This window comes from Oryctolagus cuniculus, chromosome 6 (assembly GCF_964237555.1).
Source record: "Oryctolagus cuniculus chromosome 6, mOryCun1.1, whole genome shotgun sequence".
Lineage (NCBI taxonomy): Eukaryota > Metazoa > Chordata > Mammalia > Lagomorpha > Leporidae > Oryctolagus > Oryctolagus cuniculus.
This window is the reverse complement of record NC_091437.1, coordinates 160,368,412-160,394,433: the sequence shown is the minus strand read 5'-3', so window position 1 is coordinate 160,394,433 and position 26,022 is coordinate 160,368,412. Positions and strand designations below refer to the sequence as shown.

General features: G+C 41.6%; 1 long non-coding RNA gene across 50 annotated transcripts in view; it reads left to right on the top strand.

Moving 5' to 3' along the window:
- Positions 1 to 2,408: 2,408 nt before the first annotated feature.
- Positions 2,409 to 26,022, top strand: part of LOC103348141 (sterile alpha motif domain-containing protein 1) — a 115,549-nt gene continuing 91,935 nt past the window's right edge. For 9 of the 50 annotated variants that reach the window (XR_011389577.1, XR_011389573.1, XR_011389572.1 and 6 more), the window contains exons 1-3: positions 2,410 to 2,809; positions 16,152 to 16,185; positions 24,591 to 24,713. This is a non-coding gene — a long non-coding RNA (sterile alpha motif domain-containing protein 1). The other 41 variants (XR_007918871.2, XR_011389592.1, XR_007918868.2 and 38 more) reach the window with 17 other exon arrangements.

Here is a 26,022-nt window from a genome sequence, read left to right as displayed (position 1 = left end):
CAGTTTTCAGGAGTCTCTGGAGTGTGAGGTGTGTGGGAAGTTGGACTGGATGAACTGAAAGTGAGGCAAGACCAGTTAGGAAGTTCACAGTAGGCGGTGATCAAGAGACTGGAGAAGCAGGCGGTGGCTGCCACCGTTGTTTAGGAGGAAGACTATGGGATTCAGACTGACAGCATGGAGACAGGGGTAAACTGAGAGTGGCTCTGGGGCTGTGCTGCTGGCGTATGGAAGTGCCAAGAACTTGATATGAACTGAGATTAGATTTTGTGAGGACTCACACATGTAAAGGGTTAACCAGCTATTGCGAGAACAATGCAAGTAGTAGTTACCAGAACACCATGGGCTTTATCGTGTGGAATTAGACAAAGGGACAAATGCTACCAGTTCAGAGTAAGTAAACACTGATTTCAAGATTCCTCTCTGCATAATTTCCTGCTCTTACTTGGGAGCAATTTGCCTCCTATCTTATCCCCCACATCTGAAAATCTCGGTCTGTAGCAGCTGTTCCTCACTGGACTTCTACTTCTCACTCTACTCAGCATCTCACACTGCTGCCAAACTCTTTCATTGTGTGAGTGGGACCGTTTATTTTCTGGTGTGTTTTATAGTAGTCCAAGATTTATTGGGAATGCTTAGCTTCCCATAAAGTCTGTGGTTCCGAAATATAAACAAGGTAAAGTGTGCCTCTAAGAACATTATAGAATAGGCAAATAGCCCATTCAGCCATTCAGTTGCTAGTTGAGTGGTATGGTACTCAGGAAGACCCTGGGAGTGCAAAGTAGAGCTAGACATGGTTCCTAATCATTGAAGTGTCTGAAGGGGAAGATAAATGCATCAAGCCTTACAGGAATGGATAGTGATATACCACAGCCGCACATGGATGTTCAGAGGAAGTCTGTGTAGGTGACATGTGCATAAACACAAAGCCTGTTAGGAACACTGTCCAAAGGTGAGTATATTCGAATGCTCTGGAAAACGAACCAATTCATTCCAACTGAACAGTTCCAGCAAGAACTTTTTGGAAGAGAATGCATTTTGGCAAGAACTTGCGAGGGTCACGTGAGTAATTCCCAGGACTAAAGCAGGAAACCACAGGGCACGTTTGAAAACTGGGTGAAATTCTTCACCCAGATCAGGTTTAGGGTGGAACTTAAAGACAGGGAGACAGACACACACTTTTTAAAAAGTGAACAGCAAACCTAGAGTTGGCTAGCATTACCAACATTCAACAAACACTGGGAGGCAGTCAGTGATTAAGAGCTAAATTACAGGAAAGGGCGCGGAGCCGGTTTGAGGAATGATGAGATCACCACTATGAATCTTAAGGTGCCTGTCTGCACAGCCCTGAGGTCACGGGCTCCCTGCGGGCTTGCCTGCCTGCTCGGTGGACAGAAGGTAAATGTTGGGTAACTGAGCTCTCCGTAAGCAGCTCAGAAATTGTGCAGGGAGGACCTGGAGCTGCCTCCTACTTTCTTTCCACTTTAACCAAAACTTTAGACGACATTTCAGGGCTCCACGGCCACTAAGTCAAGCACCACCCTGCTGCCAGTTAAATCCAGAACTAAGTCACTGCCCTCCGAGCGGCAGGACGCTGCCCGGTCCTTGCCTCCATTGCTCTAAACGGTGGGGATGGGGACCGGGATGGGGACCAAGATGTGGCCCAAAGGTGGCACAGGGGTCTTCCTGGACTGCTTTGTTCTCTCCGGCCCGAGGAAGACTGCATGGGCAGAGAGCACTGCACTTCTAGCCTGGGTCTCCGCCACTTCTTGCCCTCCAGGCGTTTAACTCTCTTGGAGTCCTCTATTCCCGCTGGTAAAACACGGCTCTGTGATCAGCGTCTTCCGCGCTCCCGTGATCCTCAGAACCAGCGTGGCTGGTCTAACTCCATTTTACTCGCGACGTCCAGTGCTTCCAGCACCGTGCTCACGGTCACACAGGCGGGGCCCAATTCCAGTCCCAGGCTGCCAGACTACGGCACAGTCCCAGTCTCAGACCGACCCACGTCTCCTAAAATGGGACCCGGGCTTCCCTCCCTCAACTATCCGACCGCCTCCCTAAACTCTGCGTCCTACGCGCCGCTGTCGCCATGGGGCATGCTCAGTCCGTCAGGAAGCGATTTCACTCTGCCTTGGGAAATTTTTCACGCCGCCCTAGCAGCCGCGCCCGCCCCGCCCACCCCGCCCACGGCTCCTCCTCATTGGATTGGCCGAATTTGGGGAGGCAGAGCAGAGAGGGGAGGGAGCAGGAGGCTCCCAACGCCCGCAGCGCTCGGGGCGCGCGCGCTCTCCGAGCGTGCGTGCGTGCGTGTGAGTGAGCACGTGAGGCCCCGGAGCGTGCACAGTGGGCGGGGAAAGGAAACGGGAAGCGAAGGGCGGGGGCTGCCGTTGCCATGGCAGTGACGTCAGGCGTCGGGGAGCGAACCCGGCCCCTTCCCCGCGGGCGCGCGCGCACATACACACAGAGCCATGCACTCGCGCGCGCACGGCCGCTCTCCCTCAGACACACTGGAGGGAAAGGTCAAACTAAAGGCGAGGGAGCAGAGAGACCGGAGGGAGCTGCCGCGCCATGTCGGACGCGGCGGAGAGGCCGCTCGCTCTCCGCCGACGCCGTCGAGCCCCTGCTCCCGCCGCGCCTCCGGCCCCCGCCCCCCGCGCGCCCCTCGCCCCGGCGCTCGCGCGTCCCCGCGACCCCCTCCCCCAGCCGCTCCGGGCGCGCGCCGGCGGGGCGCGGGGCTGGGGAGGGCGGGCCGCTGGCCTCTCGGCCGGACCCTGGCCCTCCCGGGCCGGCCCCTCGGCGGCAGCCGGGCCAGGTGAGTGCGGCGCGGGCGGCGAGGGCAGCGGGCGCTCCGCCCGACCCCCTTCCGGGGGCGCTGACAGGCCGTGCGGCCACGGCCTCTGGGGGGCGTCCTGGGGGCGGCGGCGGCGGGCGCTGGGCGGTGGGCTCGGCGTCCCCGCCCCTCAGGGTCGGCCCGGAGTTGGCGGTGGCCGCGCGCGTGGGGACTGGCGGCGCGAGGCAGGTGGGCCCCTCGAGGCGGCCGCGGAGCGAGGGGAGCCGGCGGGAAAGCTGCGGGGCGCGTTTGTCGGGCAGTTGGGAGAAACTCCGCCCGCGGAGCGAGGCGGCGTGCGCAAAGTGGCGGCTTTCACCTCAGAACTCGGGGGAAGCCGGGCAGGAGCGGCCGGGAGGGTCGGGCCGGGCCGGACGGGGACCCGAGATGGCCACCCCGGGGCAGGCTGCGCGCACGTTGCCATGCCAATGCTCGTGTTTGTTGCTTACGGTTATTTTAGTACTGCACGATTTAAAAAAAAAAAAAAGTTACTTAGGAGGGAGCGAACTGCTTGAATTGTCGTTAGTTCCGAAAATAGGTTAATCTTTCACACACTCGCCGCTGCATTAAATTGCCCTGTGGACTTGAATAACAAACACAGCTCTCTGAAGCCCCGAAACCAGGGAACGTTCGAGCAGTTTCAGGTGCCAGGGTGCGCGTTCCGTGGGAAAAAAAAAAAAAAGTAGGGGGACGCCGAGGCACTGGCCGGGCCGAGCAGTCATCTTTTCGAAATAAGCTTTGGAGCCCATCAAAGTGGAGTTTCGTTGGAACTTCCCGGGTTAAGGAATCGCGTTGACCCGGTTCCACCCACCAGTGGGGAGCGTCCCTGGAAGTGACTGCGAAGACTTAGCAGCCCACGACTTGGTTGATTGTGGATAGCCGGTGCTTTTGCTGGACCTTTTTCTCTTTAATTTTCCATGCTTCGTAACGCGCTGCGTGTATGCCCCACCGTTTGCCAGGCGTTAGTTGCGGAGTCAACCGGTCACTCAGTCACTTTGAAATGATCTGGCACTAGCTCTGACCTGTAATGCTCACCCCCTCCTCCCTTTTTTTTTTTTTCCCCTATTTGAAAGCTGTTTGGAAATTTCCAATGTAATGGTTTCAAATTGATAGGGATGTTTTGAGCAGAAGTCTGGCATAAACAGATTATACTGAGTGGATAATGTGTTTTGAAATTTAAAGCTCATCCAAGAAACTTCCTGGTTTGTGATAGGTGCAGGACATGGGACAGCCGAGGAAGTGCCCCAAGGAGCCTGGTTAAGGATGAGAGAACCAGCTCTGGGTTTGGACCCCCTTACCCTTAAGGATTTCTGACATGTGGAGCATTTTCCTTTGATTAGGGAACTTTGGTCATTTGTCATTTTCAAGAAGTTCTCGCCACAGAAAGCCCTCACTTTGAAATTGAGTCCTTGTGGCATGCAGCCAGCCTTCTGAAGGTTTTCAGTATGAGATGTAAGGGAAGATTAGTTTGGGATTTCTTAATTCTTTCCGAGCAGCTGCTTTTGTACCTGGTCCTGTGCTGTGAGCTCCCTTTAAATCTGGCTTCTGCTAGTCGTTGCTGACATATGTTTGTATACTGTCCTGATTTGGGGTATTAAATTTTTATAACTTATAAACATTATTTCCTGTAACATGTAAATAAATGTTTGTTTGTTTTCCTTCTCTCCTTTTAAAGGAAGCTGTAGAAATGGATGAATCAGGACTTACTCAGCATGCCCCCCTCCTGTAGGTGTAGTTGACCTTGGTGGCATCATGGAGGTCATGTGTTCATGGAGATCAAGGGTTCTGAACAGTAAATCACTTACGCTTCAACTTTCCTGGTATTGCTTGTATATTCTATCACAGACGAACAGCTGTTTTGGGGTGGGGGTGACACTTTTAGAGCTTGTTTGAGGAGAAATGGAAGGAGGGCAGTATTGCTGGGGTGAATTTTTTGGCTTAGGAAAGCAGCTGTGCTCTACTATAAGAAAGCTGGTATTTACAAAGTTTAAGATTATAAAACAAATTAGTGCTTAGTTATCTGAGAATTCTTCAAAAAGGATTCACTAAAAGGCACCTTCAGATAATTCATCCTTTTATATGGGTCTTATGAAATATGGTTTGATTTGTGAAAAATCAGTTGGCATACAACAATTTAGTTGGCATACAAAATTAGTTGGCATACAACAGATTTTTTTTATAGGTAAGGATTTTCAGTATGTTTCTTGAGTTGCCCTTTTCCCAAAAGTAGGGACAAAATTAAATTCAGTGGCGTCCTACTTATATGCCACCTATTAATGTTTTACCTGAATGGCAAAATTGTCTTCTGTTTTATGATTTACCATTTAAGGAGTACATTGAAACCTAATTAAAATGCTTTTCTCCATTGGGTAGAATTTTCTGGTCAGGTTTGTTGGGAACCCCATCCAAAGTATTTTGGTGACTGAGGTATCAAAAGCACCTTGTTGTCAGACATTCTCACGAGGATGGTGGTCCTGCAGCAGAAGCCAACAAGTGGTTATACCCAGACTGCAGCAAAATCAAAACAAATAGATTGAGTCTAAAGTCTACAAGCAGTGAAAACTGTTAACCTTGAAATTTTCTCTTAAGTGCAAATTATTCAGAATTAAAGGCTTAATTTTCCTAAACTGTAATCTATTTGGGTCACTTGTGAAAATTGTTATTTTGATAAAATGACTACTCCCAAATTTTCAAAGGTGCTTCCCCCCAACCCCTTTGTGTTAGTACATTGCATTTATTTGGAGTCATAGGAGATGTTGGATGAAGTTCTTGGGGTGTTTAATTCCGAAACCATTTTGCTTTGGTTATGTAAGAATAGGAACTTGCATTATAGTATGAGTAGAATTGCTTATGAGGTTACCTCCAACTTTATGTTGGGATAAGGAGGTAAGGGAGGATGGGGCCACAAACTGAATTAAAGTTAATTACTCAAGCTTAGTTTGCTTTATACTGTTCATGCTGTTTGGGTAAGAGTAACACCCTCCCCTCCCAGCCCCCCCATTGGAGGGAAATCCTGTAAAAGAAGAGATTTGAAGAAGAGCTAACTAAGCATATGGACAAAGGAATGTTCAAGGGATGTTTAGTATGCTTAATATTTGTTGTCGTACATTAGACAAAAAGCAAGAAATTAATGCTAAATTTAGGCTGAGAACCCACTTGGTTTTGCTTCTCTTGGCATAATTGAATATTATAAAATTGAAAGAACAGCTTGAATGATGCCATTGATTTTTTTTTTTAGTGTAGGCTCTTAGTTCCTTAATTGTACCAGTGAGTAACAATGAAGACACAAGAAGATGTAATATTTAATGTTTTTATTTTTTTAAATACCAAGAGACTGTCTTACAGGATTGCTAATTTCAGAGCACGATGAGGTTTTTTTTAAAAAGTACTTTATGTTGAATTTATGATTAATGAGGGCACTCAAAAATTTTAAAAGATATGGAAATAAAGTAAGCACACTTTATTTATGAAGATGTGTGAGAATAGAGGTACTGATTAGAAATTTTAATTGGAAGTTAAGGTTGATTTATCATCTCAACTGCATTATTTAATCCTGTGTCACTTTTAAAATGTCACTTAATTTTTCTGTTCCCAGTGTTCTTTTCTGTAAAATGCAATCAGCAGTTCCATATACTTTTTTTAAACTAAGATTTTAAAATAATACTAGCTAGACTTTTTAAAATTTTTATTTATTTGAGAGGCAGATAGAGAACTTCCTATAGGCACACAGGGTCCTGGGCTGAAGCTGAGTGCCAGAATGCACTGTAGGTCTTCCATGTGGGTGGCAGGAACCCAGTTATTTGCTGTTGCCTTCCAGGATCTGCATTAGTGGAGTCACAAGCCAGAACCAGGTATTCTGATGGTTGTCTTAACTGCAAGGTTAAGCACCCACCCTTTGCTAGACATCTTAAGCATTAGATAATACAAGTACACTGTATGTGATTTAACAGTTTAGACCTTGTAATCTATGAAAATGTGAGAAACTTTTTAAAATAAGAAGACTGTACTCAGTTTTAGTCATTGGTAACCCTGTTAGGTTCTGTTTTCGTCTTTTCTCCCTGAAGAGTTTTCGTTCACTATTACATGTTTAAATTTTCTAGACCCCCTTTATACCAGTATTATGTATGAGATCATCTTATGTATAGCATCAGTGGAAAAATCATTTGTAAAAACTGTCTTTATTTTCTTCCAGCTGTTCCCTCTGGGACATTAAATTTCAGTTATTGAATATAATTGTAGTTTACCCTAAGCAGAAGGATTATTGCAAACTATGGACAAATATAAATTTATCGTGACATAATTTATATATACTTAGTATTTTGGTGGGGATAGTTAAGCATGGTTTATATAATTTAATATTTCTAACCATTAGTAGTGTCTGTCCTAAGTTAACTTTATTTGATGTGTTGTTAAAGCCAACAGAGTACGTATAGTCTCCTTAAAAATATATATCTGTGGAATATTTTTTAAAAGGACCTAAAAAATTTGTCCATAAATGAACAGAAGGTAGAAATTTTGGGGCCAGTGCTGTAGCAAAGCGAGTTAAGCCACCGTCTGCATTGCCAGCATCCCATATGTTTGCTAGATCGAGTCCCTGCTGTTCTACTTCCGACCCAGCTCCTGCTAATGTGTCTGGGAAAACATCGGAAGATGGCCCAAGTGCTTGGACCCCTGTACCCACGTGGGAAATCTGGAAGAAGCTCCTGGCTCCTGGCTTTGGCCCGGTGCAACCCTGGCCATTGTGGCCATGTGAGGAGTGAACCAGCAGTTGGAAATCTGTTTCTCTCTGTAATTTTAATTTTCAAATAAATAAAATCTTTAAAAAAAAGTAGAAATTTTACTTTGAAACCTTCTAATTGAATATACAATTAGTTAAATTTTGTTTAGAGACTGTTTTGATTGCCTTTATTCTACACTTGAGGTTTTTTTTTTTTCGTACTGTGTGTTTATGTGGCACTGCTTAGTATGTTTTTATTTCAGTTTATAAACAAGCTTTTCTAAATGAAAAGTCATTTTGTTCTTAGTGATTATATGGTAGTTCTCAGACTTTTATGTTTGAAAGAAGTGAAAATGAGTAATTTATTAAGCTGTTGCCTAAAATAACCAATTTAGTTGGAGCATGTGATATAATTTATTTTTAGTATAATATGGAGTTATGATCCACATAAATTTATAGGAGAATCTTTTGCTGTGTTTTAAAATTTGGAAGTCTGTAGTATGCCCAGAAATTAAGTGTTGAATACTAAATGTTAGACTAAGTCAATATTGTGTGTAAATAGTATTCTTTTTACAATGACATTTATGTTTTTTGATTAAGGGTCAGTTTTGAAGTATTCTTTAAATATATTGTACATGTTGGTCAAATGATGTACTGAAGAATTTAATTTATATCCTATTCTTTCTCCTTTTGGAAGAAAGGAAATTGTAAATAGTTGGCCTTTAGCCACATACCATGAGGCAACTTTTAATCTGATAGAGTGTCTGTAGGGTTGTTGTTTTCTCACATTTTATCTGATAGAAGATATGATAACTGTTAGATTGTTCTTTAGGTCTTAATATGTGTTAAACATTGAACATTTGTTTGCAACCTATTACTTATATAAAGTAGATAACACTTTAAAAGTTCTTTTGACAAATATTGGTACCAGGAGAAGGGGAGAGTAAAGGCAGAGAGAAAGTGTAATATTTAGATAGAAAGCATGTTAAAGTAGTCATTATTTGCCTTTTTCCTGGGATTATATAACCTTGCTTTTTAATTATCCCTTCTTACCTTAAGAGGTGAAGAGTAGTGGACTGCCTTGAGAGCGTATGTATAGCTTTAGAGTTTTCCATGGTGGCTGCTGGGAACATATTATATGGATATAAGGAAGATCTGAAGCAGCTTTCACACTGGAGGTCATTTTTAGTGATCACATTTAGAGTTCCAGATTTTAGAAGGTAGGCGAACTATAGGTAGCTAAAGCTAGGTGGAAAGGATTTTTAGGCACAAAGACATTGTTAAGAACATTCAAGTTAACCAATCTTGAGAAGAAATCAGTACTAATTAATTAAAATCATATTCTCTGTCTTTCAGCACTATACCAGGCTTGAATATTCTGTGGCCTAAATACACTAATATTTGTCTTACCGTGAATCTTGACTTTTAGGCTAGAAAATGTAGTAGCTCAAATTATAATTTTAACTCACTTGAAAAAAAAAAACTGATAATGATAAAAAATGTTACACATTTTGTTACTCATTTTAAAAACCTAGTTTTTAAAAGATTTATTTTATTTGAAAGAGTTAAAGAGGGAGGTAGATACAGAGAGAAAGTTGGTTCACTCTCCAGATGGCCGCAACAGCTGAAGCTTCGCGGATCAGGACCCAGGAACTTCTTCCGGGTTTCCCACCTGGGTGCAGGGTCCCAAGGACTTGGGCCATCCTCTGCTGCTTTCCCAGGCACATTTAAGCAGGCAGCTGGATCGGAAGTGGAGTAGCGGAGAACCGACGCCCATACAGGATGCTGGTGCCGAGGGCAGGGCTTTAACCCATTGTGCCACAGCGCTGGCCCCAAAAGCCTAGTTCTGTATGCTTAGTTCTGTGTATGTTCTGTAATTGATGAAAAGTGCTGGAATGAATCCTTGTACATGAGAAGTTAGAATCATGTGAGGAGAGGCATAATGTAGTGAGTAAAACATTTGTGTGGCTGTATTACTTTTTCTTTGTAAAGCAGTGATTTTGAACCAGTGTTCTGTGGGTCAAACAGGTTCAATGTCAACGCTGTAGTTTTACTTTAAGTGTGCATGAGATTTCATTTTAGAGCAGGGTTCTTTTGTTTAAAAAGTGTGGTAACCACTGTTGTTAGCATATTTGATCTTACCACTCCCCTGCTTAAATCCTTGCCATGGTTTTTATCATTATTATTATGACTGATAAGACTTTATCTAGCTCCAGCTTCATTCTTCATCTCTTATCACTTTCCCTTCCTTTCCTTATAAACCCTCCATTCTAATCCTTCTCAAATTGTTTACTATTCCCCAGAGGAAAAAATGTGCTTTTTAAATTTCCATACCTTTGCACATGGAACTGCCACCATTCTCAGATCAGTTAGGTAGCACCATGTTCCCTTGGAACTTTTGTCGTATTTCCATTCAAACACTTAGTACATTGTTTTGGAAGTGTGGCCTTTTCTGAGAGCAGAGACCATGTCGTTTATTTTGTATCCATACTACTTGGTGTTCATTCGGTATTCAGATATCTGTTGAATGATTGCATTTAGAATTTGAAAAGTAGTAAAATTACTTGAATGTACAATCATGTGAATAAAACATTCCAGATGCAGTCTGTGTAAAGCGTTTTAAGCGATGGTGTCAGGCATTATGCTAAATATATAAATGGTACCACATTGTACTCATGAAGTATAATAAAGTCAAAAGATATATTATATGGAAAGATTAGATTAAGTTACAGTGGCTTAAGTGGTGCCTTGGATTTAGTCATCTAATCCTAAAAGTGAATTGTGAAAGCATTTTAATAATAATTCTATATAGTCTTGGTTATTTCTTTAAATATGTCTTTATATATGATTATTCAAGTGTCAAGGCTCATAAGAAGAGCATTGCAGCATCCATCCTTAGAGGTTAAAAAATGTGCCTTTGAGCTGTTCTGCCTGAATTCATATCACTCTCCTGCCTGTCAGTAGCTGTGTGGTCTTAGACATCTTTTTGTTTTTAAGATTTATTTATTTATTTGAAAGAGAGAGGAGTGAAGAAGGGAGAAGGAGAGAGAGAGAGAGAGCTTGAGAGAATGAGTGAGTGAGGCAGATCTTTGATCCACTGATTCACTCCCCAAATGGCTACAGGCACCAGGGCTGAGCCAAGGGGAAGCCAGAGGGTCATCCAGGTGCAAGAGCCCAGCACATGGGCCATTTTCTGCTGCTTTTCCCCCGGCCATCAGCAAGGAGTTGGATTGGAAATGGAGCAATTGGAACACAAACCAGTACCCGTATGGGATATGGGATATGGACATCATGAGTAGCAGCTTTACCAAAAATTGCACAAGTTTCTTAATCATTCTGTAACTCCATTTTCTCAACCTTAAAATGAAGAGAATTAATACTACCTTAACATTGCTGTTGTGAAGAATGTACATGACTTTATGCTTGTTAAAGACTTGAAAAATGTTAGATGGGGCAAGCATTTGGCATAGCAGTTAAGTTGCCACAAGGGGTCCCATCATTTCCATCTTTTAAAGGTAATAGCTTTAATGCATGAGTATCTGATTCAAAAGAGACAACATCCGTGGTTTTACTTTCTGCAGTTTCAGTTATGGTCAAGTGTGGTATAGAAATATAAAATGGAGAGTTCCAGAAATAAACAGTTCACAAGCTTGAAATTGCACTCTATTCTAAGTAGTGTGATGACATCTCCCACTGTCCTCCATCCCTCTCAGGATGTGACTCTTCCCTTTGTCTAGTATTCACCTCTGTATGCTGCCTGCCCCTCAGTGACTCAGTAACCATCTTTTTAATCAGAGCTACAGTCATGATATTAAAGTGTTTGTGTTCAAGTAATCTGTAAGTAGTAGCCTAACATACATACCTAAGTCAGTCATCTTACTTTATCTCATGTGTCCCTTGTCTCATCTCACATTGTCACAAGAATGGTGACAATAAGTACAACAAGATTTTGAGAGGCAGCATCGTGGCATAGCAGGTAAAGTGCCCACCTGCAAAGCCAGCTTCCCACATGGGTGCCAGTTTGTGTACTGGTTGCTTTACTTCTGATCCAGTTCCCTACTAATGCACCTGGGAAAGCAGCAGAGGATGGCCCAAGTGCTTGGCCCACTGCACCCATGTGGTTGACCTGCAAGAAGCTCCTGGCTCTTGGCTTCTGCCCAGCCACGCCCAGCCTAGCCCTTGTTGTGGCCATTTGGGGAGTGAACCAGCAGATGGAAGTTCTCTCTCTCTGTATCCCCCTCGCTGTCTGTAACTCTACCTTTCAAATAAATAAATACATCTCAAAAAACTTTTGAGACCAAATTTTCATAACTTTTATTATAGTATACTGCTATAATTGTTCTATTTTATCATTAGTTGTTAGTAATCCCTTATTGTGCCTAAGTTATAAATTAAACTTTATCATAAGTATGCAGGTATAGGAAAAAGCAGAGTTACAGGATTCAGTACAATTGGTGATTCTGGCATCCACTGTAGGGTACTGGAACATGTATCCCCTCAAGGTTAACGGAGGGGGAACTATTGGGTTGCTGTCTTTAAACTGATAACTGTTTCAGCACATTCAAAGTGTAAATTGCATTCTTGTTGGGTGGATTGACTGATTCACTGATGTGCGAGACTTAAAACTTAAGCCTGGCTGTTCCACTTCCAGTCCAGCTCCCTGCTTATGGCCTGGGAAAGCAGTGGAGGATGGCCCAATTCCGTGGGTCCCTGCACCCATGTGGGAGACCCAGAAGAAGCTTCTGGCTCCTGACTCAGCTCCAGCCATTGCGGCCATTTGAGGAGTGAACCAGCAGATGGAAGACCTCTCTCTGTCTCTGTCTCTACCTCTCTCTGTAACTCTTGTCTTTCAAATAAAATGAAAAATCTTCAAAACAAAACAAAACTTAAGTTCTCCTGATATCTGTGGCTTAGCATTGTGTTCCTGTGACCTGCATTTCTTGGTAGTTCCCCAAGAGAAGAGGGAGAGAAACAGAGAATATAAATCCAATGACAAGCTCTTTAGTCTTAGCCTGTAATAAGTCCTAAACTTTGGTATTCCTTAGAAGATAAGTGTTCAGCTTTATTTTTTTCTTCATTTTCACACTGTATTTTTTTAACTTGGAAAAATAGATCTTTAAACATCTAAATTTGTTTTATTTCAGAAAGGCACATGCAGAATTATTTTTTTTTAATTTGTGAAGCTCTTTTTAAGCCCATTTTTCTACATATATACTTGCAGTAAGAGAAGTAGGCAAGGCATTAGTAATTTGTATCAAGAACTATGTACTATGAAATTCTGTTACATATTCACATTTAAGATACAAAGAAGAACTTATCAGAAGAAATTTGTCTTTCAAAGTATTCATTTCTTACTATAGCAAATAATATTTTGTCCTTATAGCCTAGTTTAACTTTTGCACTCATGTGCTCTCAGTTAACAATTGAAATATAATGAAAAGCTGGCTGGGTAATTTTCTAAAAATATTTCATTGAAGGAATTTTAGCAAGTAATTTTCATTGTTTAGGCTAGCAGTCAGTAAGTTGAAAATGGGTGACTGGGATATAAAGATAAATGCCAGAAAGATAGTCGGGATCAGACACTTATTTTTCTACACTAATGACTTGCTGCAGAGTCTAGACTAAGGAGACTGTATGGGAATTTGGAAGCTCAGAATGAGACTGGAAAAGTGCTAGAATTTGAATAGTGTAAAAAAAAAAAAAACAAAATAAGACATTAGCAAGGAATCATTCATCATCATCATCATCATCATTTGAGAGGCAGAGACAGAGAGCTCCCACCTGCCTGAAACAGCCTTGGTGAGTTGAGGGCCAGAGCCAGGGCTAGGCTGGGCCAAAAGCCTGAGCTGATTGCAATTCAGGTCTCCCAGCTGGGTAGCAGGAACCGTTATTTGAGCCATCGCCTGTTGCCTTCCAGGGTCTGCATTGATAGGAAGCTGGAGTTAGGAAATAGAGCTGAGAATCAAACCCAGATACTGGCCGGTGCCGCAGCTCACTAGGCTAATCCTCCGCCTGCAGTGCCAGCTACAGTGGGTTCTAGTCCCAGTTGGGGTGCCGGAAATTTGCATTACTTTTTTGGCAGCCACATTACTCTTTGATCATACTGAGTTTATGGTCAACTAAAACCCTGTCTCTTTTTCATGTGAACTGCTTTGAATCTAATCTCTCTCATTCTTTACTTGACAGTTGATGCTTTGAAAGTAAATCCAAGATGTTATGTGTTGCATTAGTATAAAAGTTTAAGTGAATTTATCTTTTTTAGATTTCATCCCATCTGACTGTCTAGATATCAGCTAACATCTGTATAAAATAGCAGTTCTCATGGTACTGTCACATCTTTTACAACAACTATTTGAGAATCAGAATGGAAAAAAAACTTTCCAACAAATCATGACTTGACAGATGTAGTACTTTGTTGCAAGACTTTTGATTACAGATCCCATACTCATTTCATCACTGTTCATTCATTTAGTGTTTCCATTTCAACATGGTAGGCACTGTGTGTGGTGTTGGTGTATCAGAGAGCAAGAAAGATGATAGTCTCTATCCTTCTGGTATTTATGACCTGGCGTATAATTTTATATATATATATATATATATATATATATATAAAATTATATATATAAAACATATATACAATTACTACCAAATACTCAGCACTTTTTATGGGAAGGAACTGTGATAGATTTATTGTTCAGAAGTTTTTGTTTCCTCTATCAGGATCCTGTCTGTAGTAGGTTTGTATTTCCGACTCTGTTTTCATCACATTCTGCCAGTGGGCATTTCTTGACCAGTAAAATGTTTGAGAACCACCATATCCCATGTTGGAACAGAAGTTTTCCATCTTGTAGTTCTGCCAGTGGCCCTTGCCCTTCATTTTGTGGAACCTGAATGCCTTAGCTAGAACTGGTTGCAGAATTATGAAGCAGAACTGAAACTGATTCATGATAGACATACAAAGTAAAATAAACACTTTGTTGTAAGGTACCATAACTTTGGAGTCTTTCTTAACCATCATGTAGTATTGCACAAACAGTGATACAGACACATATGTACTATACAAAGATAGATAAAACTTAGACATTATCCTCAAGGAGCTTCCCATCCTGGTGGGATGCCTTTGAAGTTGAGGAAGAGGAGAATGTGTTTTATGAAACAGTCGTTGGAGTTGAGGATCATTTTTGGCCTATAGCTTACCTCCAGGTTGAATTGGTCATTATGATATAAATCTTGGTCTGTGATACAGCTCCTCATTGTCACAATCTCTTCTGTAGATCCTATAAGCATGTTTTCTATACCCTCATTCAGACCACCATTTTGAAAACAAATATTTAGGGGCCAGCATTGTGGTGTAGCAGGTTAAGCTACTGCCTGTTATACCAACACTGGCATCCCGCATTCAAATTTCCCATTGCCATTATCTGTATAAGGGCCTCACTCTGTGTGGGATTGTAGACAGAAAGTGTAGAATGGAATTCTGCAAGGAGTTTTTTTCCTCACCCTGAGAAGCTAAAGAAAATGTGGCTAGTATTCAGGGGAGTTTTGAAACCTTTGAAATTACTACCTGTAAAATTTTATGTAAATATCCATTGTTCTGGCCCCTAGTTTTTATCAAACTATCAAAGAGAATCCTAACTCCCAACACTTCTGGCAAATCTTTTTTTCTTTAAATAGCTTTATTAACATAATTTTTGTACAGTAAGCTACACATACTGAAAAGTGTACAATTTGGTAACTGTGACCAGTCTATGCCCATGAAACTGCCATCATATACAGACTGAATGTATCTGTCACCCCCAAAAGTTTTCTAGTTTTCTTGATATTCCTTCTTGGCATTCTCTGGGCAACCACAATCTCTGCTTCTTCACTTTATATTTGTTTGCATGTCTTAAAAGTACAGTATTGGGGCCGGCACTGTGGCATAGTGGGTAAAGCTGCCACCTGCAATGCCAGCATCCTATATGGGCACTGGTTCAAGTTGTGGCTGCTCTGCTTCTGATCCAGCTCTCTGCTATGGCCTGGGAAAGCAGTAGAAGATGGCCCAAGTCCTTGGGCCCCTGCACCCACATGGGAGATCCAAAAGAAGCTCTTGGCTCCTGGCTTTGGATCGGCGCAGCTCCGGCCATTGCAGCCATCTGGGGAATGAACCAGTGGATGGAAGACTTTCTGTGCCTCTGCCTCTCTGTAATTCTGCCTTTCAAATAAATAAATAAATCTTTAAAAAGATTAAAAAAAAAATCAAGCACACGCAAATACATGCATACATAAGTAACAAGCAAAGAAAACAGAATTCTAGTTTCCATTTTTTTTTAAAAAAGTACAGTATGTGTGCTTTCTGTGTGGCTTCTTTCACCTCCATGTTTATTTTGAGACTCATCTATGTTGTGGCATGTGTCAGTAGTTAAGCTCTTTTTTATTGCTGAATAGTAGTCCATTGTATGGGTATACCACTGTTTGTATGTACAGCCACCTGTTGATAGACATATGGGTTGTTTCTAGTTTTTGGCCTTTAAAAGATAAGCATCAGTGAAGATCCATGTGTTTATATAGACATGCTTTTCATTTTATGGACATGTATTTATATGGACATATGCTTTTCATTTCTCTTAGCTACATACAAGGAGTAGAATGGCTGAATCATATGGTAGGTATATATTTAACATCTTAAGGAACCAGTAAACTTTTCCAAAGTGGTTGTACCATTTTATATTCCCACCGGCCTTATGCTAACACCTGGTATGGTGCATCTTGTTAATTATTACCATACTAACTAGTGCATAAAGGTCTTTCATTTTGTTTTTTATTTTTCCCTAATGACTGGTGATGTTTAGAATCAGTTCTCATGCTTATTTGCCATACTTTTGTCTTTTGTAAAGTGTTTGTTCAAATATTCTCACATTTAAAAGATATTTACTTATTTATTTGAAAATTACAGAGAGAGAGAAAGAGATCTTCCATTCACTGATTCACTCCCCAAGTGGCTACAACAGCCAGGACTGAGACAGGCAGGAGCCAGCAGCTTCATTCGGGTCTCCCACATGGGTGGCAGGGGCCCAAACACTTGAGCCATCTTCTGCTGCTTTTCCCAGGCCATTGGTAGGGAGTTGGGTTGGAAGTAGAGCAGCTGGGATTGAAACTGGCATTCATGTGAGATGCCAGTGTCCCAGGTGGCAGCTTTACCTGCTATGCCACAACACTGGCCCTTCTGCCCACTTTTAAAAATCGGGTGGATTGGTTTCTATTCAGTTTTGATGATACTTTGTATGTTCTGGATAAAAGTCATTTATTGGATTTATGATTTGCAGATATCTTTTCTTGGTCTGTTTTGTCTCTCTATACTCTTAGTACTGCCTTGAAGAACAAAGGTTTTATTTTTGATAATATATAATTTATTAGTTTATTCCTTTATGGATTATGCTTTTAGCATTTAGAATACTTTTACTTAATCCAGGATAACTTAATCCAGGATAACTTCTCCCAGAAGCTTTCTTTTTTTAGTATATTTTTTTTTTTTTATTTATTTGAAAGGCAGGTTTATAGAGAGACAGAGGCAAAGAGAAAGAGAGGTTTTCCATCCACTGGTTTACCCCCCAAGTAACTGCAACAGCCAGAGCTGGGCTGATCCGAAGCCAGGAGCTTCTTCTGGATCTCCCACATGGGTGCAAAGGCCCAAGAACACGGGGCATCTTCTACTGCTTTCCCAGGCCATAGCAGAGAGCTGGATTGGAAGTAGAGCAGCTGGGACTTGAACCAGCCTCTATATGGGATGCCAGCACTGCAGGCTACAGCTTTACCTGCTACACCTTAGCACTAGCCCCCTCTCCCAGAAGTTTTACAGTTTTAGGTTTTATAGGTGTTCTAATTTGAGTTCAGTTTTGGATGTGATTAAAATCCAAATACACAAAACATTTTCTTTCTATATGGAAATTATTATAGCACCATTTTCCACTTGTTGAAAAATGATTTTTTTCCTATTGAATTGCCCTTGAATTTTTGTCAATAATCTTAGTCATCCAGGAGGCAAGTGTTGTAGTGCAGTGTGTTAAGGTGCTGCTTAGGATGCCTACAACCCATAATAGAATACCTGGGTTGGAGTCCTGCCCTGGCTTCCTATCTGACTTCCTGCTAATGCACATTTGGGAGAAAGCAGATTGCTTGGGTCCCTGCCATCTATGTAGGAGACCTGGATGGAGTTCCAGGCAACTGACTTTGGAGTGACCTCCCACTGGGCATTGTGACTATTTGGGGTGTGAACCAGAATATAGATCTGTATCTCTCTAACTCTGCCTTTCAAATAAATAAATACAGTTTAAAAATACAAAAAATCAGTTGTCTAGATATGAGGGGTCTTCAAAAAGTTGGTGGAAAGTACATGTTACTGAAAAATAAGACTTTCAGAATTTTTTTGCTTCAAAATAAACTCATCTTTTCATTTTTCCATGAACTTTTTAATGTACTGTAGTATGTGTGACTGTTTTTTGACTCTATTCTGTTCCATTGAGATATCTATTTATCTTCACCTGCGTGCTACATTATTGATTACTGAAGCTTTTTAATAAGTGTTGAAATCATGTAATATTAGTTCCCAAATTTTGTTTTCCTTTTCCAGAGTTGTTTTTTTTTAACTGTTATTTAATGAATATAAATTTCCAAAGTGCAGCTTATGGATTACAATGGCTTCCCCCCCATAATGTCCCTCCCACCTGCAACCCTCCCCTTTCCCACTCCCTCTCCCCTTCCATTCACCTCCCAGAATTGTTTTGACTGCTTTATGTCCTTTCCTTATAAATTTTAGAATGCTTATCATTTCTTTAAACAGAGCCTACTGATTTTGATTGGGAGTACATTGAAACTAGAGATCAATTTGAGAAAAATTGATACCTTAAAAATACTGAGTCTTCTGACCCAATAACATGATAGAACACTTTTTTAGGGCTTCTTTTTCTCAGCAATGTTTCATAGGTTTTAAGGCACAAGTCCTTTTTATTTGGGTCACATGTGAGTATATCTGTGTGTCAGTTGGGTTTCTCCGAAGAAACGGAACCGCCAGAATGTGTGTGGTTTTGTGTGTGTGTGTGTGTGTGTGTGAGTGCATGCACATGATGCTATGGAGATAGAGGGAGAGGCAATGGGTTTAAGAAATTGGTCCATGTAGATGTGGTGGTTGACAAGTTCCAAATTCTAGCATAGGTAGACAGGTTGGGCTTTCTAGAAGAGTCTTGACGTAGAAATCCTTTACTAGAAAATTTGAGCTTTTTAAAAAATCATTTATTTATTTGAGAGTAAAGAGATACAGAGAGAGGAGAGAAAGAGAGATCTTCCATCCACTGGTTCACTCCCCAATGGCTACAATGGGCTGGGGCAGGGCCAGGGCCAGGCCCAAGCCAGGAGACAGGAGCTTCTTCAAGTGGGTGCAGGAGCCCAAGCACTTGGGCCATCCTCCGCTGCCTTCCAGGCACATAAGCAGAAAGCTGGATCAGAAGTGGAGCAGCTGGGACTTGAACCGTCACCCACATGGGATGCCAGCACCACAGGTGGAGGCTTGGCCTACTACACCACAGTGCTGGCTCCTAAATAAATAAATCCTTAAAAAAACAAAAAGCTTAGGAGAAAAGATATAAATTCATGTTTTAGGTTTCCCCTTTATGCTGTGCTGTTTTTTCAGTCAAGTTAGATCATTTTTGAGTCCTAGTTCTGTATCAGTAAAATGGACAAATAACCATTTCAGGGAGCCACTGTGAAACCACATGTGATATGCTGTATGAAGAGCCTGAAACAGTGCTGTGAAATAAGTGTAGCTCCCATTACTATATTGCTTCGACAACTGTTTAGCACTGTGTACCAGGCATGATTCCAGATTCTGGATTACAGTAGTGAAAAACATGGGCAAGGTTCCTACACTCATAGATCTTCTGTCTTCCACATTGTCACAGGAGAGCCAGACAATAAATGAGTACAGGAGTAAACTAGTTTCAGGTTGTAATAAGTATAAAGAAAATCAAAGAAGAGGTGTGATAAATTAAGATGGGGAGCCTACTTCAAAGTGGGTAGGAGAACACTTCCTTGAGGAGGTGACATTTGAGTAGAAACCTTAGGATTTTTTTTTTATGAGCACTTAAAAAAATTGTTTCTTTGAAAAGCAGAATGAGAGAGAGGGAGAGACAGAGAACTTCCTTCCATTGGTTCACTCCCCAAATGGCCACAACAGCCAGGGCCGAATCCAGGAGCCCAGAGCTCCATTCAGGTCTCCTATGTGGGTGGCAGGGCCCCAGGCACTTCCCCTGCTTTCCAGGTGCATTAGCAAGGAGCTGGATTGGAAGTGGAATTGCAGGGACTTGAATTGGTGCTCATATGGGATGCTGGTGTTTCAAGTAGCTGCTTAAGCTAACTCTGTGCCACACTGCCAAGCCTCTCAGAACAATTTTAAGGAACCATGCATATGAATTTCTGTGTAGAAACTATTCTGGCAGAGAGACTAGACAAGGCAAAAGCCTCCAGCATGGGAAACATGTGACCAGTTGGAAGAACTGAGAGAATCCTGGATATGCTGGTTGAGGGTAGTGGAGAAAGGAGGGACCCAACTAGTGCAGGGTCTTCTGTGGAACAAAAAGGAGATTGGATTTTAATCTAAGCACAGGGAAGCTCTGGGGGAGGGAGTTAAGAATTGACAGAACTGTTAGATGGAAATGCTACCATCTACTTTAAGAAATACGAACCTAGCTGCGAGACATCAACAAGCTGTATAATTTAGTGTCTTGGATTTCTGGTTGCCCAAGAAACATTAAACAACTTACTGGGGCCAACACTGTAGTGTAGTGGGTAAAGCCACCACCTGCAGTGCCAGCATCCCATTTCAGCGCCAGTTCGAGTCCCAGCTCCTCCACTTTGAATCCATCTCTCTACTATGGCATGGGAAAGCAGTAGAAGATGGCCCAGGTCCTTGGCCCCTGCACCTGTGCGGGAGATCTGGCAGAAGCTCCTGGCTCCTGGCTTCGGATCAGTGCAGCTGTGGCCATTGCAGCCAGTTGGGAAGTGAAGCAGCCAATGGAAGACCTCTCTCTACCTACCTACCTACCTCCCTCCCTCTCCTCTCTCTGTGTAACTATGACTTTCAAATGAATAGATAAATCTTAAAAAAAAAAAAAAAAAAAAAAACAACAACAACAACAACTTACTTTCCTGGTAGAAAATTTCCTGCAAGACTTTAGCAAAGCCACCCTGGGTAATTGGGGCAAATACTATTTTCTAGCTTTCACATTTGTACACACTTGGATGTGTTTTCAAAAATATTGTTTTGTGGTTTTCTTTTCCTTTTATAAGTCAACAGAGTAGTTGACTAGTGTGGCAGTGGAAAGTAGACCTTTGGTTTCAGATATGATCATAATTATTAGCCACAGAGAGACATTGAGTAAATGTTAACAAATGTTTATTCTGGAATTTGATGCCATTAGAGAATCATGAAATTATTGAGCTGAATGAACTTTGAAAGTTAGTCTTAATTCCTTCTTTTATAGAAAAGAAAACTTAGAACTAAAGAGGTTTAGTGGCTCACATTATATGAACATTAGAAAGTAAAATAAATCTGGTTTTTAGTATGCTCCTGGTTGTAGAATAGGAGGGAGTTGAGGCAAGATAGTTAAGCAGTGAAAGAGCTGTGACATCAGCTTGCTTTGTATCTGCTGCATTCTTCTCTGTTGCTCTCTCTGTTTTGTACCTATGCTGTTTTATACTTATCCTTGGAATGAGGCTATTGCGGTGAGCAGGCAGTCCTTCACTTAGTGTGGAAACAGGCACCTAAATAAACAGTTGCCATGTAAGTTATATGTCTTGATAAAGGCAGGAGTAGTATGTTGTGGGAGTACATAATCGGTGTGTGTGTTGTGTATCTTTTAGTTTAGAATCTGTTTACCTGTAGAGTTGGATGTGCATGGGCCTTCCTTTCAGTTTAGTATGCATTATATTGCTGAAATTGTTTCACTTTTCCTGTACCTTTTTTTTTCTCCCTACTCCCATCCATAGTTCTGGGCTAAACATAAGTCAGTTTGAAGGCTGTAGTCAGGGTTAATCTGTATCTGACCTGTAAGACCAGTCTTGTCAGTTACTGTGACAGCAGCATGTCTGCAAGTTTAATGTAAGAAGAGTTGGCGCATGTATTTGACAGTTAAAAGACACCACTTGTGACTCTTGTATCCCATATCACAGTGCCTGGGCTCAAGTCCCGACTTAAATTTCCAATTCCAGCTTTCTGCTAATGCGTACTCTGGGAGGCATCAGTTAATGGCTGATGTATTTCGGTTCCTGCCAAACAAGTGGGAGATTCAGGCTCTGTTGCTGGTGTTTGAGGGGTGAACCAGGGGGTAGAAGACTCCTCTCTTCCTTTGTCTGTCTCTCTCCAGTAAATGAAAACAAAAAAAGTGTTTAAAGAGTACTTGATGTTGAATATATATATTCCCCCTCTCAAGTGATGCAATTTTTATTAATAATGCTTAATTTTTAAAAAATTATTAAAGAAAACTGAGAAGCAACAATCTTCATTTATTAATTTTGACTTGTGTTTCACTTTGACTAATTTTTTACTTTTATTTTGGGATTGTGGCCAATCCTAAGAATACTAGCACATGAAGCTTATTGTTGATGTTATAACATGTTCTGAATTTTAAAAGAAGGCACTAAAAATGCATGAGATAAAGTAGCACTGCTATAATTAAGGAGAAACAGTAGTTTGCTTTTGAGCCTTTTTCTTTCAAGAGATTGTAATTTTCGATAAAACCCAAACATTATCCCTTGGGCAGGTATGTTTTATTCTTGCTTTTGATTTTGTGCTGCAAAGTTTGATTAAAAAGGAAAGATACTAACTTTTTGTCTCCCATACAAAGAATGTCCATATTTGTATTTTCTAAGACTCATTTCCATACCCCTGAGCCTATCATTGTTTAAAGAATAATACCTTTTATCTACCAAAGAATGTCTTTCTCACACGTGTGTGTGTGCTTATACAAAATCAAAACCGCAAATTTGATAGACATTGTAGAGAATATTAGGTGATTCCTGACGACTCCATTATATTTGCATGGAGTGTTAGATGGCAGCCAGTTTTGGCAGTCTAATGTGGTTGGTGACCTGGTATTATCTTTCTCTTGGGTTGTATGAGTATGAAACTCTCCATTTCCATTAACTACCTCTTAGGCGTTAAGAAGAAGTGAGCCAGAAGTAAAGTTAAACAGAAATGAGTAGCTGGAAGTATAATAAAACCAAACTATTAAAGTATTTTCTATGAAAATGTGAATAAGTTCTCCAGAGTGACTGATTTTAGCCTGTATAGTAAACCTCTTCAGCTGAACTAGGCATAAAACTGTCAGTTCCCTGCGCATCTTGTTGCAGTAACTAATCATCCTTCTCGGTTCACAGCATGGCACAGGTATGGGAACAGATCCTGGAGCCAGCTCCTGGACTTATAGTCCTGTTTATCAGTTGCTGTGACTGGATACATTGCTTTCTGTCTCATTTTCTTGATGTACAAAAAGAGGAAAATACTGGTACATACCTGATAGTGTTATTGTAGAATTAAATGAGTTCATATATGTAAGCACTTAGAACATTGCCTCAAGCATAGTGAGCACTTTATGCACATTAACTATTCTCAATGATGCGTCTCTGTCATGCACATTTTAAGTGGCTGCATTTAGTAGTGAATTTTCCATGGAAAATTTGGCATTTGGATTGGGTCTTGAAGGATAAACAGTATTTATAAAAGTAGATATGAGGAATTGAAAATGTACAAGTTGCATGAACAAAGTTGTTAAGGGGAAGTAAGGAGTCCTCATGTTAGCTGTGTGTCTGCCACTAAAATCAGCATTTTTCTAAAAAAAAAAAAGATTATTTATTTGAAAGGCAGTTGGAGTTAGGGAAGGAGAAAAGGGAGGGAGGGGGATGGAGAGAGAGAGGGAGACAAAGAGAAAGGGGGGGGGAGGGTAGGTCAATCTTCTATCTGCTGGTTCACTGCCCAAATGGCCACAACAGCCAGGGCTGAGCTAGGCTGAAGCCAGGAACTCCATCTGGGATCTCTCATGTGTGTGGCAGGTGTCTAAGTATTTGGACCAGTCTTCTGTTTTCTCAGGTATACTAGCAGGGAGGTGGATTGGACTCAAATTGGCACCCATATGGGATGTCTGCATTGCACATGGTTTAACCCACTGAATTACAATGCCAGCCCCTGAGCTCAGCATTTGATGGACAGTACATTTTATTTTCCAGTCCTCACAATAACCCTACATGATATGTATTTATTTTTTAAGGTTTACTTTTTTATTTATTTGAAAGGCAAAGGGGAGAGAAAGAAAGAAAGAAATATGAGTATCTTCCATTCTCTGGTTCAGTCCACAAATGGCCACAGTGGCTGGGGCTGGGGCTGGGCCAGGCCAAAGCCAGTAGCCAGGAACGCCATCCTGGTCTCCTACAAACATAGCAGGGGCCCAAGAACTTGAGCCATATTCCACTGCCTTTCCAGGTGCATTACCAGAGAGCTGGAGCAGAAGCAGAGCAGCTGGGACTCAACCCAGTGCTCTGATATGGGATGCAGACATAGCAAGTGGCAGCTAAATTCACTGCTCCACAATGCTGGCCCCAGGATAGGTATTTTAAATTGTCGTTTTACAGATGTGAAAGAAGCCATTGAAAAGTAAGATCACTTTCCCAGAGTCAAAAAGTTAAATGTTTGTCCCACTTTTGTCAGAATGTAAAGCTCTAGTTCTCAGTTATTATCTAATGCTTCCTTCTTGGGAGTAGACAATGACAAGATCGTTTGAAACCAATAATTTAAAGGATCAGTGCTCCAGGTTTGGAGTTAAAGTTATTAAGAGTTGTAGTATTGAGGATGCATGTGAGAGGGCTTGGCTACTATGCTTGCAGTTATTCCAAAATATTTGAATGCCTGTCTTTGCCAAATATGTTGTTTTCCTTGTGATTCTGTGCTTATGGAAGTACTGATGTTTTTCTGAACCAGGAATGGTGCTATTTTGTTTATTGAAGGCTTTTTTTTTTTTTAACTAGAAAATATACAAGTTTCTCCAAAGCATTCTGATTGACGACTTGGATTTCAAAGCTTCCACACAGTCGTGTTGCCTAGAATTGACTGCTGTTTGAGTACCCTTTTCAGTTCCCTGTTTCAGACAGGTATGTATAGTTCTGATTCCCAGTCTTCAGCATTTGTGGTTTCATATTTGTGAGATTTGTTTGGAATATGATTAGGATAATCTTAATTTTGTTATGGTTTAATCATTCCATCATATAGCTACTTGGTACACCAGTCTTTCTTTTGAAACTTTTAGGGAAGCCATACTCACACTTTTTTTCCTTTATGTCACTGACCTTTTCCAGGCTTTAATTTCAAAATTTTCTAACCCCTTGTATTACTTCCTTCCATTAATTAGCAGGCAGTTGTTGTTTTCACCTTTGGGACTTGAATGCTTCACAAGAAGACTTAAATGAGCTAGAATCTTATTATCTGAGATCTTTCTCTAAAATTTTTATACTTTCCTCTGCTTTCAAAATTTTTTGATTGACTTTACTTAAAAGAGAGACATAGAGATTTCTGCTGTCTGCTGGTTCACTTCCTAAGAAGCCCAGGCTGGGGCAGGCTAATGCCAGGAACTAGGAGCTCAGCCTAGTGGGAGACCCACATGGGTGGCAAGGATCCAGCTATACTTGAGCCATCACTTGCTGTGTCTCAAGATGTGATTGGCAGGAAGCTGGAGTTGAGAGCAGAGCAGGGACTCGAATCAGGATACTCCAGTAAGGGATGAAGGTGTCCAAAGCAGCAGCTCAACTCAAATCTCTAGGCAGATATCAGCCCCTTTCCATTTCCCTTTGCCTTTTTTTTTTTTTTTTTTTTTAAGATTTTGTTTATCTGAGGGGTAGAGTTACAGACAGAGAGGGAGAGAGAAAGGTCTTCCATCCACTGGTTCACTCCCTAAATGGCCACAATGGCTGGAGCTGGGCCGATCCAAAGCCAGGAAGGAGCCAGGAGCTTCTTCTGGGTCTCCCAAGGACTTGTGCCATCATCTCTTGCTTTCCCAGGCCATAGCAGATTGCTGGAATGGAAGAGGAGGAGCTGGGACATGAATTGGCGTCCATACGGGATGCTGGCGCTGCAGGCAGAGGTTTAGCCTACTATGCCACCATGCTAGCCCTTCCCTTTGCTTTTAAGAAGGAAGAATATCATAGACAAACAGATATCAGAGAGTTAGCAAAAAAATTTGAAAAACAAAACATTTGGGGTTTCTCAACAGATGTAACACCTTTGCAGACGTGTAAGAAATCATGAGCAGTTTCACCTATAGGTAAATTTCTTCTGCATACTTCATCATCATTATTTGTAATTGTCCATCAGTATCATGTAGCAAGCCATCATGATCTGGACTGTTGCAACAGTCTTACAGCCAGTTGCTTATCCCCTAACCCCCACCACTTTCATACCCAGATC